The sequence below is a fragment of the Rhipicephalus microplus genome, chromosome X (assembly GCF_043290135.1).
Source record: "Rhipicephalus microplus isolate Deutch F79 chromosome X, USDA_Rmic, whole genome shotgun sequence".
Classification (NCBI taxonomy): domain Eukaryota; kingdom Metazoa; phylum Arthropoda; class Arachnida; order Ixodida; family Ixodidae; genus Rhipicephalus; species Rhipicephalus microplus.
Window position 1 is genome coordinate 273,715,023 of NC_134710.1, and position 14,083 is coordinate 273,729,105.

The 14,083-nt window shown below is 48.1% G+C and overlaps 1 protein-coding gene across 1 annotated transcript in view; it reads left to right on the forward strand.

Moving 5' to 3' along the window:
• Positions 1-3,468: 3,468 nt before the first annotated feature.
• Ddr (discoidin domain-containing receptor 2) overlaps positions 3,469-14,083 on the forward strand; it is a 279,939-nt gene continuing 269,324 nt past the window's right edge. Inside the window, exon 1 of the mRNA XM_075879176.1 lies at positions 3,469-3,507. The gene's annotated coding sequence lies outside the window, so the exon portion shown is untranslated. The remainder of the gene's footprint in view (positions 3,508-14,083) is intronic.

Consider the following 14,083-nt stretch of genomic DNA (forward strand, 5'->3'; position numbering starts at 1 on the left):
CTGCGCTGCCAGGCCTCTTCAAGGTGCAGCGTTGGGCTGCCCATCTACGAGTCCTTTTTCCCGGCGGCGGACGAGCTGTTGTGATCGGCCCCCATGTCTGGGCGCCGCTTGGACGCGTGGAATGGTTCCGGCTTCGCAGCGCGTCCTGAGACGTCCAGAATCGGCAACAACACAGCAGTAGTGCTGCGAATTCCTTGGAGTCGTCGGCTCGTCTTGCCAAAAAGCCCTTTGGGCACGCACGACCGACAGATTACCGGGGGGGGGGGGGGGGCTGTTCGCTGTCTGGGCTGCCTAGAAGGAGTGGTCATTGCTTGGGTCGTCAACATTCAGCGGACAATGAGCCGAGCGCTTTGTATTCATCTTCGGGGACATTCCTCACGTTCCATGGCGCCTTTCCCGAGCGATGTTTCCTCGAGAAGTCATCTCGGCGCGTCCGACTCCCCGTTCTCGCACTGTGCCAGTGGTGTCGTGTATTGTGTGTGTTACACCCTCGCCGGGCAGCGAACTGGGCGGGCCTCTCCTCCCTTCCCAGGTTGGGAAGGAGGCGGTGTGACTTTCTCTCTTCGGGGGCATAAAAACGCGAGCGCAGGACGCTCGGGGAGAGAGCTTCCTTCCATCATCTAGTATGATGCTTACTCCATGTAACACGCTACCTTCAACATCATGTAAAATAGTGTAAATAAATCGTTCAAGTTATCAGCTCCGGCTCCTCGGCCCGTCTTCGCCCTGACCCTTGGATGGCTCAAGGCCCGACAAATTCCCCCAGTCACAACAGCGTGTAATGGACAAGCGTGCGAGCACTTTCTTTACTATTCTTTTCTTTTTTAATCCCTTCATTTCTTCCCCCAGCGTAGGGTAACAAAGCGGGTGTGCGCCTCGTTAACCTCCCTGCCTTTCATACATTTCCTGCTCTTCCTGCTCTCTTTTGCCTCCTTCGTTCCTGCAGACTTCTCGAAAAGCTGGCTTCACCGTTGGCAGTGGTGTGTCGCAACAAAGCCAACTGAATTGGAATCAAAGAAGTGAAGTTGTTGCCACCGGCCATTAGAAAAAAAAAAAAACGTGACAGCTTAAAAACAACACTTAGTCTCAGGTGAAGTTACATTCACAAGTCTAATTAACAAACTTTTTCGTATTTATAATTATAAATTTGAGGACAAGTATTTAAATGCGGAAAAAAACGGCACCACATTTTGCAGCCTCTTCATTTCTGTAGAACCCTTTCAGGCGCGAATTATGATGCACTGTTTACAAATCTGTGAAATTAACATATCTTATTGCCAAGACACTCAATATTGCTGCCCAAGCAACACAATGTAGTAAGCTGTTGTTCTGTGTCAGTTTCAGCAGATAATTGTAAGTAACACGATGTAATTAAATGCCTCATTATTTTTCAGTCAATTATGCTTTATTTTTACTTAAAAGTGAAATACCTGGCTCCGGATAGTTTTTAATTGCATTCATTCTCAGAAAGAAAACGCAATATTTTTACGTTGGTTTTTAAACTCAGCACGTTGAACGAACCGTCGAACATTGTAGTGCCTTCATCAAAGGGTTTTCTACAATCATATGCAGTACACTGAGGTTAGGTCAAGTCATATTGACTAAGCGTAAGGTTCAATTCACCCAATGAGCAATGCATATTGTTCTTTTTTGAGCACCAGTTGACGCAGCTAGCATAAAAAAGTTGCGTACACAGACGTAGCCACCGCCAATCAAGGGGATACATTAAAAAAAAGATCACACGTAAGGCATCTATAGGTTTCATTAAGGCATGCGTGGATACACAGGGAACACCGCATCAACTTCGCATCGAGAAAATAGGGAACTGGGAGACCCCACTCGCCGCAAGAAACCTACTCGTCGCAAATATAAGACACCTCTTCGGACGCGTAGCTGAATGCAAAAGAAAAAGAAATAAATTATATCTCGCCAGTTTCTGCCGTTCCGGGGGCTCAACATTCAGCCGCCATTTGTAGATTTCCACAAAAAAAGATTTTTGTAGTGGCAATCTTAAAAAGCATCATCAACAATATAAATACGCGTTTGTTCGGCAAGCTGTCTTACGATGATTCTTACACGAAGTGAACTAATACCAGCACTGATGGTTTCTGCGTTCAAGGGCAGCCCTTAAAAGATGCAGTTTTCTTTTTTCCCTTCGCCTGCACTCAGTTGCAAACTACCGCTAATGCCAAGTCTTAAGACCAACGCGGCGCTCTTATATTTGATTACTTAGGCGACGCTCCAAAGCAAGGAATTGATTCATATGTGGGGTTTAACGTCCGAAAACCACCATATGAGTATAAGAGACGCCGTAGTAAAGGGCTCCCCAATGCAAGGAAGACACACAGCTTCCGTCCACATTAGTCGTACGAGCCGTGTTACCGGACGAGCGGTCGGGGCCTTCTTTATGGTTTTCAAACAATCACGGCCGAGTGCGCCAAGTTCGCGCATTACCACCTGTTAGACGCTTAGAACGAGCGGAAACCTGCAGAGGACAGCAGGGATGAGGAAACAACCAATAAATGGCGGCTGATGCACACGCAAGGAAGAAGACGGCCGCGGGAATTTACGAGCGGAGGCCGCCTGGCGTGCGCACTCACTTTTTGGCGCACACTCGCCCGAGAAAGGTCGTCCTGTACAAACGCGGAATAAAAACGAACACGCGGCGCAAGAAATGTGGCGGCGAAACGACGCGGGCATTCCATCGCCAGTTTTAGTTAGAGGCGCGCTCGGACAAGCACGTACTTTGTAGCGGCGGCGAGGTTTTTGGCGGCCCGCTTCGCCACTCTCGGGTCCGAAGCCGCCGCCATCGCATCACCCGAAGAGGCCCATGGCTGGGAGAATCAAAGGGCTCTTCCGTACACGTAGTTAGGGCGAACAAAGAGCACGTTCTGCGGGAGCCCGTGTGTGCGTGCCTCGTAAAACGTAGGTCATGACAGGCGTGTAAGCATTCTCTTAGCCTGGAAGTCTCTACCGTATGAGCCTCCCCCGTTTGAAGCAAGAAAAACGAGAGGAGGAAAAAAAAAAAGGCTCGCCGCGGGAGCGCTGTACGAAAACGGCCCCGCGTGTTATGGGCCAAACTTTTGCCGCTAAAAAGGCTAGCTTTCCGCGAGTATGCGAGTGTTTATTGTCGTGCCGAGAGAAGAAAAAAGAAAAAAAAACTCGACCGGAAGGCCTGGTCGCTTCTTTTTGTTTATCTCTTTCTTCAAAAAAAGTTGCGTGCTTCGCGCAAATGCGGCTGTATATGGCCCCCGTCGTTTATCTGCTGTTCCGACTGCTTCGCGCACGACGGCAAGCGACCGCTGTAAGATAACGCAAACTTACTGGTAATCACCTAATTCCAACGAGTGGACTGTAATAAAACTTTGAGGCTTCACATCACGTTCACCATCTTGGGGTTCAGTCGAGCCGTTTAAGGTTGTACGGGAAAAACATACATGTAATATTTACCACTTTTACTTCTTTCAGGTTGCAAGGACCACAACGATAAGCAAGTTTTCCTAAGTGGTAAGTCTTTCGCTTCTCAATGTATTATGAAAGTTTATTGCATGGTGTGATATTCTTGCTTGAATACCGAAATCCAATGTCACACAACAACGTAAATAATTTTGGGCATCCTAGAATTCTGGCGTAAGAAGAACAATATCCTGTGTACGACAGTGATACATCATATCGTAGAGCGAAAGCCACGTCATTATGTCTCGCCCACACCCGCGCCCAGCCTTTCTTTTAATGTGTGCTTACGTACGTTAAAGAGACAATAGAGCACTAAAGAGAAAGAATGATTTGTTTTCGATTGATAAAATCCACTCTGAGAACTTTAATGCCATAAGCTTCACGCTCGTAGCCTTATCATTAGCGGAGAAAATCAAGGGCGAAGTTTCTTCTCTATATTTCGCAGCGAAATCTCTGCACATGACCTATGACATTTTCTGAACCATCGAATGCTAATTCTACGGCACCCACAGATGACAATGTACTTCAATTTTATTCATTAGAAGCTACGTATGACCGAGTGCATGTCTTGAAAATTTATGACGTCAGGGTTTTGTTGCGGGAATCTCTCGGTGGCGTCTCCACCCGCATTTTCTTTTCGCACGTGGTAAGAGTTGCGTTGTCGGGACTGTAAAATTGTACATTATTAACATGCCAAAAATTGTTTCGCTCTTCAGTGTCTATAGTGTGTTGTGGTGTTCAAAGTGAAGCAAGATTTGAGAACAATTAATTAGCGATCACCAACTCTCGAGATAACGAGACGTGAAAACTTGCGAAACTCCGCGTTCTGAGAGCAACTACACCCTATCGACACTCACCGCGTTTCATGTCTCTTATATAGCGAATAATATACGCATTTCTGCATCTGGTGGATTCTTCCCATTAGTTTCGGAAATTTTTCTGTTTTCTCGAAATGTTAAGTGTTCAGTTTAGAACTTAGATGTGAGTGCGCATTATCATTTGACTGATATAATGAAAACAACAAGCTGGGTCTTTGATGTGTACCGTTTCGGACGAAAGGCTGCTCCATGTCACTGTAATCGAAGGCGACATTATTCCTCTTGGTGCGTCTGACGAAATTCATTGGCTTGCCGGAACGGTCGCCATCAACTCCCAGTTCTCATCTTATTACGTTTGTTGTCTACCCTCTTCCCTCGCACAATTGAATAAAATACAATTGAATTCAGATAACTTTTTCTATAAGTATGTATACGTACGCATGTAAAACCGTAATTAAAAAAAAACTCTCGTGAAGTTTTCGTGGTGTGATAGTGTTTAAGCCGACATATCTCGGTCGCTGCTACGTGAGTAACGCGTAGACCTAAGCTGCAGTTTTCTCCCGGCGATAGTCCTGGCGGCTGCTGTTGAGTCCAGCGTGCTGTGCAAGGACGAAGCAGCCAAATAGAGGAAAGAGCACGTGAAGCTCCGTGAAATATGGCGGCCCGCTCGTATCAGCCAGGTATGCCACCTGTGCTCTTCAACGGCCCAGGCGCCCCGCCGGGCGACTGATTTACGGCCCCAAAAGTCGCGCTGGCCTCCGCCGTGCTCTTAAACAAAGGCGATTCACCCGAGCAGCGGCGACCAACTACATACGCGACGCTTGAAGAGGGGGCCAGATAAGCAGGAATGTCGCCGCCACTGCGGGAGCTGCGTTTGGCAGCAGCGACTTCGGCGACCTGCCCGCCAGGAGGTCCCCCCGGTCGACTTGTTTGCGGACGGCTTATGAGAAGAAGATACGGCGCCGCCCGGCCCGAGTTGCGTGCGGCTGTCGCGGCGCGGCGCGTGCACGCTCGAATTGACGCTATGTGTGCGCGCGTGTCCCACCGAGAGCGCGCCCTGGCAGCCGCGGAAGAGTGATGCGCCGCCGCAGCGCGGAGACTGCGATGAGCGCTGCCGGAAACGGCCGCCAGATCTCGATGCACAGTGAGGGCACGATTCTGCGCGAGACGTCTCCCTGCTTCCGTGTAACTTTCTTATATTCTCGGGCCGCATTCACTCGAGATTGGGAGGGGAACAACAAATTGCTACTCCTGGCTTGTTCTATTGATTGTGTACAAAGAGAAACGAGAAACAAAAAATAAAAGAAGACGTCAGTGTTTTTGGCACGAGGAGAAGCATAAAAGAAAGAGAGAGAGAACACTGGCGCGAGTGTGATTCCTGGTCGACGCTCTCCTTTCTTTTTCTTTCTTTCCTATTTCGCATGGCGCGCAACAAGTGCTGCGTCTAGAGCGAGTCCTTTTTGCCCGATTACTTGTATTTACTTGTTTTATTTGGCACTTTACGCTCAAAATTATCTGCGCACGCAAGCTAGCTTGACTGGTAGCTTTCTGAACCAGTGATTTCAGTTTTCGCTTTTATTGTGTGTGTGTGTGTGTGTGTGTGTGTGTGTGTGTTTGTGTGTGTGCGCGTGTGCGTGTGTGTGTGTGTGTGTGTGTGTGTGTGTGTGTGTGTGTGTGTGTGTGTGTGTGTGTGTGTGTGTGTGTGTGTGTGTGTGTGTGTGTGTGTGTGTGTGTGATCTCTTACACCAGGAACATCTCTGTCTGCATCTTTTGTCTCACTATAGCTCTGACAGACGCTTTGAGCGAGAAACCGGCTATGCTGTTGTCTTTTCGTGTATAAAGCATTCTGCGCTGGTAGAACCATCACAGTTTGCATTTCCATGAGGGTGATGGCTGTTTCGCTTTCTCTTTTACGGCGCTCATGACTACGGTGCATAGCTCGGGCTTACAGCGGGATTATAATCCTTCAACTTCTTTGTTTGATGCTGCAAACATTATTTCTGAATAAATCAAGAAGTGTTAGCGATTACGAAACAAACTTTAAAAAATTCACCTCGTGATAGTAGCTTCAGGCATCTATTTCAATTTACTATTTGCAACCAGTGGTTTCGAAAAGAACATCGAATGGTACGATTGGTGGCCATAGCACCAGTTTCCTGAGATCTGTCCTCAAATCTGCGGTGAACATCCTATGTTGAGATTTTGACCAGCCAGGGCCATTTAACGTGTCCCTATTGATCTATGTTCGCGGGCGTAATTGGATTTCGCTCCCAACGAAATTTGCCCACCATGGCTAAATGAACCCTTGACCTGAGCAGCGTATGACCTCACCATGCTGACCTTTCACGGTGGCTATACGTTGGGAATAAACATCTCAAATGGGGTGCTACGCTGGTAATTTGTGACGCGTGTACACGCAAGCTGTTAGAGTGCCACGATAAATGCGATTATTGAATCTCGTGAAAACAGCGTGTGATTCGACTGATGCGAACGCATTGTTTACGATATGCGCCAAAGATAGTGTCTAACATTCATACCAGCACCATCGAATGGTGGAAAAGTCCTTCTGTTTAGGTCATTCAGAAGCCATATGAACTGAAATTACTGAAGCTGTTCGGTAGGTGACAGCTCAGAATTAAGAACCGTTTCCCGAGACTCACTTAAACTTAACAAGGTTCCTTCTGCAGTATAGGCCCGATGTCGGCTGTTCGATAACGCAATAGATGAAACTCCTTGTATTTTTAATGAAAATACAACAATTATTGCAGTTTAACGTCCCAAAACTTCCATGTGATTATAAGAGACGCCATAGTGGATGGCTCCAGAAATTTCGACCATAACTAAGCCCGTAGACTTCTTGCATTTTGCAACTTCTTCAAAAATACCTCATGCATGCGATCTAGCAACTATCGACACTTCATGTCTCCCGTTTCTCATGGCTCACACCTATTTTTGGGAAAGTAAGCAGCACGGACAACCATGACGTAAACAAAGGGAAAACTAGACGCAGACAAGTACAAAGAGCGCGAAGAAGAACGGGGATGCGATATATGCGAGAAAAAAAAAACAAGCCGCGACGGAAAGGCCGCCGGAGGAATGTCAGCGGGGCGTGGCCTGGTCGTCTGGGAGATGAAATCGACCGCGAGTCGACATGTCAGTTATCGCCCCGAAGAAAGTATCCGGTCGCAGTTCCCGTTCCAATGAGGTGCCATCGATTGCTGGTGCTCGTGCGCGATCGACTGCGCTGCCGCCGAGGTGAATCCGTGGCAGAGCCTCGAGCCTGATTAGCTTCCTCTCACGACCTGCATCCGGCCACGGATCCAGGCAACCGCCGCTAGAGGTTGTTGCCCGACCGCAAGTGGGCCCAACGTGTGCGCGCAATAGGCGGAAACGGATGACTATGCTACCGCTAGAACTCCCGTCACTGTCTCTTTTACCATTTAATAATTAATTAATTTATTTTTGTTGTGGGATTTGAATTTTGCTGTTTTTTAGAGTTGGACTTGAACGTACATTTAAAAAGTGTGTGACTCATGCATTAAATGTATTCGTTAGAACGTGTTATTTTTGTCGTAGTTCGTGTCATATGTCTTCTTCACCATTAGACAGGAGTTTCGGTGTGTTATCTGCTGCAGTAACGTACTTTCCTGGTTAACTCAGGTCATTTAGCGATTGCCCCGGAATCTCGTCTGTTCGTCATTTGAACCTCCAACCAGGATGAATTTTACGTCAACTGGGAGACTTCCTTCTTCGGGAATGCGTACGGATTTCGTAAAAATTCCTCCACCTAGCGTTCTTCCGCAGAACCGTATTCAAACTTCATTGTGACGTCCTAACTAGTGGTACACCGTCTAGCGCTACGTTTTTGGGGAAACTATGTACATGACACAGGAACTGGCTGGGGGACCGCGGCAGATTTTGTGATTGCGCTTTACCAATGGCTCTGTCCTGCGACAGGTGAGAGTCGGCAGTCGTCAAGCGGTAGACTTGGCTGCCTTTTTTCACTAGCGCTAGTATTGTGAATTACAATCAAGAAACTCAAATTCACTGATTCGAACCATCTTTACAAGGCGCAGCTTTATGAGTCCTGCGTGGCGTTTTCACTCTGGAACGGTGTGTTCCAGACGGCTGACGATAATTCAGTTTTCTGAGCTGCTGGCTCTTAGACAAAGGCAAATTGTCTAACAGATGTGCTGTAGAAACAACGACGCTAGGGAGCCCAAGCGATTTGCACTAATCGAGATTTACTGGGCCAATATACACTGACAGCTGAAAAGTATAAGCATGGTGTGCAAGTATTCTTTTCTGTCACACTTTCTCTTATGTGCTAGTAAACATCTATGACGCAGTTTTAATTAACCAAATACTCCAACTTTATGGTTTATATTGCGGATGTATGTTCTGTTGCGGTAAGGCTACCTCTGTTGTTTGATGTCCGGCACAAATATTTCTTTAACGTTCCAGTTTTTTCAGCACTTGGTCACGTACAGAGTCTAACATATAGAACACGTTTTGCCAAAATAATATGTCCTACATACGCGTTCAGTGATGCATTGGCTTAGCTATAGTATTTCAGTTCCCTACAAGTTATTGACGTAGCGATATTAACGCTAACAGAATAGTAAGAGTTTTTCATGGCATGGAAAAACGCAAGTGCAAAGGGTAAGAAGTTAGCAATTCAGAATTAGTGATCTTGCGCGAAACATCTGCTGGTTTTGTGTAATCGGGAAAGTATGACTTAAGTGCGGTGCCACTACAGACAACTGTATTTCACCGAAAATGCTTACGAAGCTTTTTTTCTTGCGTCGGTCGTACTGCAGTCAAGCTTTCAGACCGAATGCGTTACGTCGCCACTACGCGATGAAGCCATCGTTGGCTCCGTGCTCAACTCGACATCTTGCGACAGTCGCAACACGCCGAGCACGCAGTGGTATGATAAAGAGTCACGGAGAATATGGACCTCCTTGGAGCAAGTTTCAGGGTCGCGAGTTGAAAATCTCTAACGAGCAGCGCTTTCCAGGCGGGCGCGACTAATGCGAAACAGCTTTCGCCTCGACTAATGAGGACGCACGGCAGCGCAGACTTCCGTGAATCCCGCTTCGGCGCTAACCGCTGTTACCACGCGCTCTCACTTGGGCACAAACGAAGCGCCCACGCCTCCACTTTCTGCTCTCATTCTTTCGACCTCCGATTTAGCTTTGCCTCGCTCGGCTAGCATACCAGGCGATTAAAAGAAAATAAATAAAAAGTGTATGTGACGACTCCCCTGATATTTCTTAGAATTGTATATGTAGTCTAACTCGCGGAGACCAGACTTTTTATCTGGGCCTCATGTAGGCCTGCGACTACTCTCGGTTTAGAATGACGCCAATTTCGCTCACGATATACGCTGGACATATTGGCATGCAGATAAGCGGACACACGCACGAACGCGCGCCGTGCATCAAGCGTACTTTTTGTGCATACAATATCTTCTTTGACACTTACAATTTCCATCGATTTTTACAGCAAGTATACTTCTACAGCAAGTGCCCAGTGCCAAAAACTGAGTGCAGTTCCGCACGCGGCCTCGCAACGGTGGTCTAGTGGCTAAGGTACTCGGCTGCTGACCCGCAGGTCGCGGGATCGAATCCCGGCTGCGGCGGCTGCATTTCCGATGAAGGCGAAAATGTTGTAGGCCCGTGTGCTTAGATTTGGGTGCACGTTAAAGATCCCCAGGTGGTCGAAATTTCCGGAGTCCTCCACTACGGCGTCTCTCATAATCGTATGGTGGTTTTGGGACGCTAAACCTCACGTATCAATCAAATCAGTTCTGCACGCACCTTCACTAGAATTGCAGCCACATCTCGGTGGCACCACTTTTATCATCGGCCACCCCAAACCAGATAACGTAATGCGGTAATGACCACATTTTCGCCCCCCACGAGCCTTTTTCCGAACTGTATAGATCCGTCGTCGGCTGTCCTGCCCTGCATCCTGGGATGTCCTCGAGGCCGGATATTGCCGGGATGCGTCGCGCGCTCGTAACGAGTTTAGGCGCACGCGCGAGTACGCTCCCCCCCCCTCCCCCCAAGGATACGCTGCCCGACCTCCCCTTTACCCCCCATTCTTCACCGTTTTTGTGTCGCCCGACCCGGCCGGGCAAGGGGAAGCATTGTTTATAAGATGACGGCCAATCCTGTTAGGCGGTCCCGGCTCAAGCTCAGCGCATTCATGAGATTGCGGGCTCACCGAGACCGAGGTGCGCTGCTCCGGAATTAGGAGCTACGAGGGATAGTACAAGCCGTGCGCTTCGGAGGCTGGAGCAAGAGAAGGAAGAGGGCGAGCGCAGGCTGCGCGGCTCGCCCGACACCGCCGAGTCAGGACCGAGAAGCCTTACATTTCCTTCCGCGAGGAATGCCGAATCCTCAGCTCTTCTCAGTACGATGATCACCCGGGCAAAGGAACCACGGTTTTTGCTGCGTTTTTCCGAAATCCCTTGACGAACAAACCCAAGTACGTGCTTTTCTGTGCTACTTCCATTTTTTATAAGATTTTGCGTAATGAAAACAATTATGTTGTGCAAAGTCGGGTAGGCACGCTATTTACTCATTTTTCGAGCAAACGACATCAGCGTAATATAAGCGCGCTGCATCATACGCAGAGATAGACTGCATTTATTGTGGCTCTTGATCGTGGCAAAGGTGCCCGAGGGGTTGATAGATGGCCTCTTCCATTTCTCCCTTAGTCGGCGGCGAGCCCTTGGAGTACGGTGGCACCTTCAGCCATTCAGCCAGATGGGCGATATGACACAGAAAGAAGAACAAAGCTGTCAGGGTATTCTGTTGTTTACAGTGTTTACCCTTGAAATAACGAAAAATTATGCTGTGTTATTTTTGTGGTGCATGAAAGACAGCACGTTGTACGTACTTGTTTGTGACAGTACTTGTTCTCTTTTTCTTCAGCAAATGCGTGACGGTGACCAGTAAGTTTGTTCAGTTGAGGACAAAATTTTCGTATATGTCTCTCTCAATGTTGAAAAGCCAAGGTTGATGTGGCACAAGACAACGTTAAGGCTTGCAGAAGGCGAAGTCGATGGGTGATATTCAGCGTGTGTCATAAAATTGCACGTGAAAGTAAGTTTCTTTTTCGTTCTATTCAGTGGAAACTACGAATATTCCATACGAAAGCAACGTGCACCTCAATGTTATGGGATTTTCTGCGTGAGTACTGCTTCAGGGCAGGGAAGAAATCGTACACGATGGCAAACAAAATACTCTTCTACACAATTGCGTGGTATGTGGTTGGATGATTTCGTCATGCCGGGTGTATATTTCAAACGAAATTTGACGAAGTCACCTACACTGGCTTGATAGTTTAATAAAAATCTTGTTACCCCAAGCAAGGAACAAATTAAAGCATATAAATGGCCCAAAAATACTGTACAGACAAAAAGGAAGGCAGAGCTATAGCGAATGAAAAGCGAGGAGCGATGTGTAGGGCACGGGAAACACTATGGGCTTCCTCGTAGATTCCATGATGATCCTCCGGAAACAAAGTTTTCTCTTTCCATTCTTCTCCTCTCACCCACAAGAGAGAGAATACGGACTGCATCCAGTGTTCCCCTCCTCTTTCTTTTGCCGAAGATCCTCCAAAGCTTCCCGTTCGTCAGGTAGACGTACCAGCCAGTTGCCGATGTTCAATCACTCGGGGGGCTTCCCGCCTCTCAGCGTACTTACGGCGCGCACATTGGGTCGAAAACAACAAACGACGCCGAGGAGGCCAGGGGATCAATACAGCCATCTCACAAGACCACTTCGGCCCATGATAGATCCATAAAACAAACTCCCGACTGTGTATGTGGTCGCCAACCCCCGTACCTCTTCTCCCCATCCTGCAGACCAACACTTGCCTCTTCTTTACCATCGGTTCTCGGTCGCCCCGTATCGGCAGCACGTACACACACACATACCTTGGCGAACGCACACTCTGTTTCGAGGAATGTTTGCAGTGCACGTACCAAAAGACTTGAGGCTCCAAAGGTACCGCGCGAGCCGAAGCGAGGGGAAATCCAAACCCACAAATAAAAGGCCTCGTCCGTACAGCCCTCCCTCCCCCGCCACTTCGAAGCCGTACATTCAAAAATTCATGAAGCCCGCCTGTGGCCGCAGCCAGCTAGCACTCCTCCCTTCATCTGTTTTCTATTTTCCTTGAGAAGCTGCAGCTCTTGGACCTCATACCCCTGATGCTCGAAGGACCCGCAGCCCAGACATTCAACACCGTGCACTTACCTTCCAGATGGTGCCATTGAACATTGAAATAAATAAATGGAAAGGCAGCCAAATGGAGAGATCGGAAGCTGGAGTTCGAATACAGACTCAGAGGAACGAGGCGATTGCTCTGCACGCTGACGAGTGGGTGTATTGACACAGATAGCCGCAATGACAGGTATATAGTCCCTGTACGAGAAAAAATACTTCCCTCGCGAATTAACCACCTAAAATTATATCTTTACCACACGTTTCCCGATCCCAAGCTCGCGTTTTACTTCCCCGGGGCAACCTGCATGCCTGCGTGATGCCTGCATATCGCGCACGCATCGGGGCGCCAGCTACAACTCTCCTGGCGGCCGCTTTTCTCTGACGTAGCAGCCGCCGGCTGAACGTGCTTCGACGCGCAGATGAAAACACAGGGCACACACGGGTGCACGCAAAGCTGCAAACACACCTAGCTCGCGATGCTGTATGCGAAGAATAAACAGCAGGCGCGACGCGTACAAATCATCGAGCTTTGTTGACACTGAGATCTGCATATCATTACGCCAGAATGGATCCCTTCCGCCGGAACGGCGCGAGTTCGCGCGTTTTGTACGACGACACCGGCAGGAAGGGAGGGATTCGATGTGAAGATGGGGCCAGAGAAGGCTGGCGGAACTGTTTGTCTATAGAGAGATCGTTGGGATGCCTGCCTGCGCATGTATTGGTGACTGGCGAACTGTATTCGCCTCCCTCCTGACAGATGGTGCCCGACGATTTTCGATGCAGAGAGGCTGTGGAGGCGAGCGAGGAGCTCGCTCTTCACTCGTGTGCTATAGTATACATACGAGTCTTCTTTCCCGGAGCCCGAGCTCACATGGCATGTTGGTGCCGGCGGCTGTGCTGCGCTCTAAATTCAGGTACACGCGTTGAGGACAGCTATTAATAAAGTTTTTCAGATAATCATTTTTAAAGTATAGTGCGGATCGCAAAAAAAAATTTCAGAATATATGAAGCAGTGCTTCAGAGAAATAGATGAATAAATGTGTAGAGCAGCGTTGTAGTTATTTTCCAGTCTAAATCATCCTTTCAGACCAGCTATACGTTTACGTAGCTTACAGAGCTTCTGCAGGTTATATGATGTCTTATGTACGCAGCCATTCTATAGTCCAAACAAATGCAAGTCGATGAACCCGTGCTCAAATTCTGTCGTTCTGATAAGGGAAACACATTCAACTATGATCCTTTTTCTTTAATAGTTTATTTGGGCTAGGTAGGTGAACTCACGCATCAATTGGCTATTTCACACTAAGTATACCATTTAGACGACTAGACGAGTGATAGTTCTCCTAGATCAAGTCCAAGTGGTCTTGCTGGCTTTAGAAAGCAATGGTTCTAACCGCTCCCCCCCTAACTCTCCGCATTTCGCGAAGGTGCATCTATGACTCTTCGATGCATATTCCGTCTCTGCGATGAAACAAGGAGCTACCACGAGTGCGTCAGTCACAGCGAACATTCGGTTCTACAGAATGCGGTAGACTACTTTTATGAACCCAAGAAAGTTGCTAACTGTAT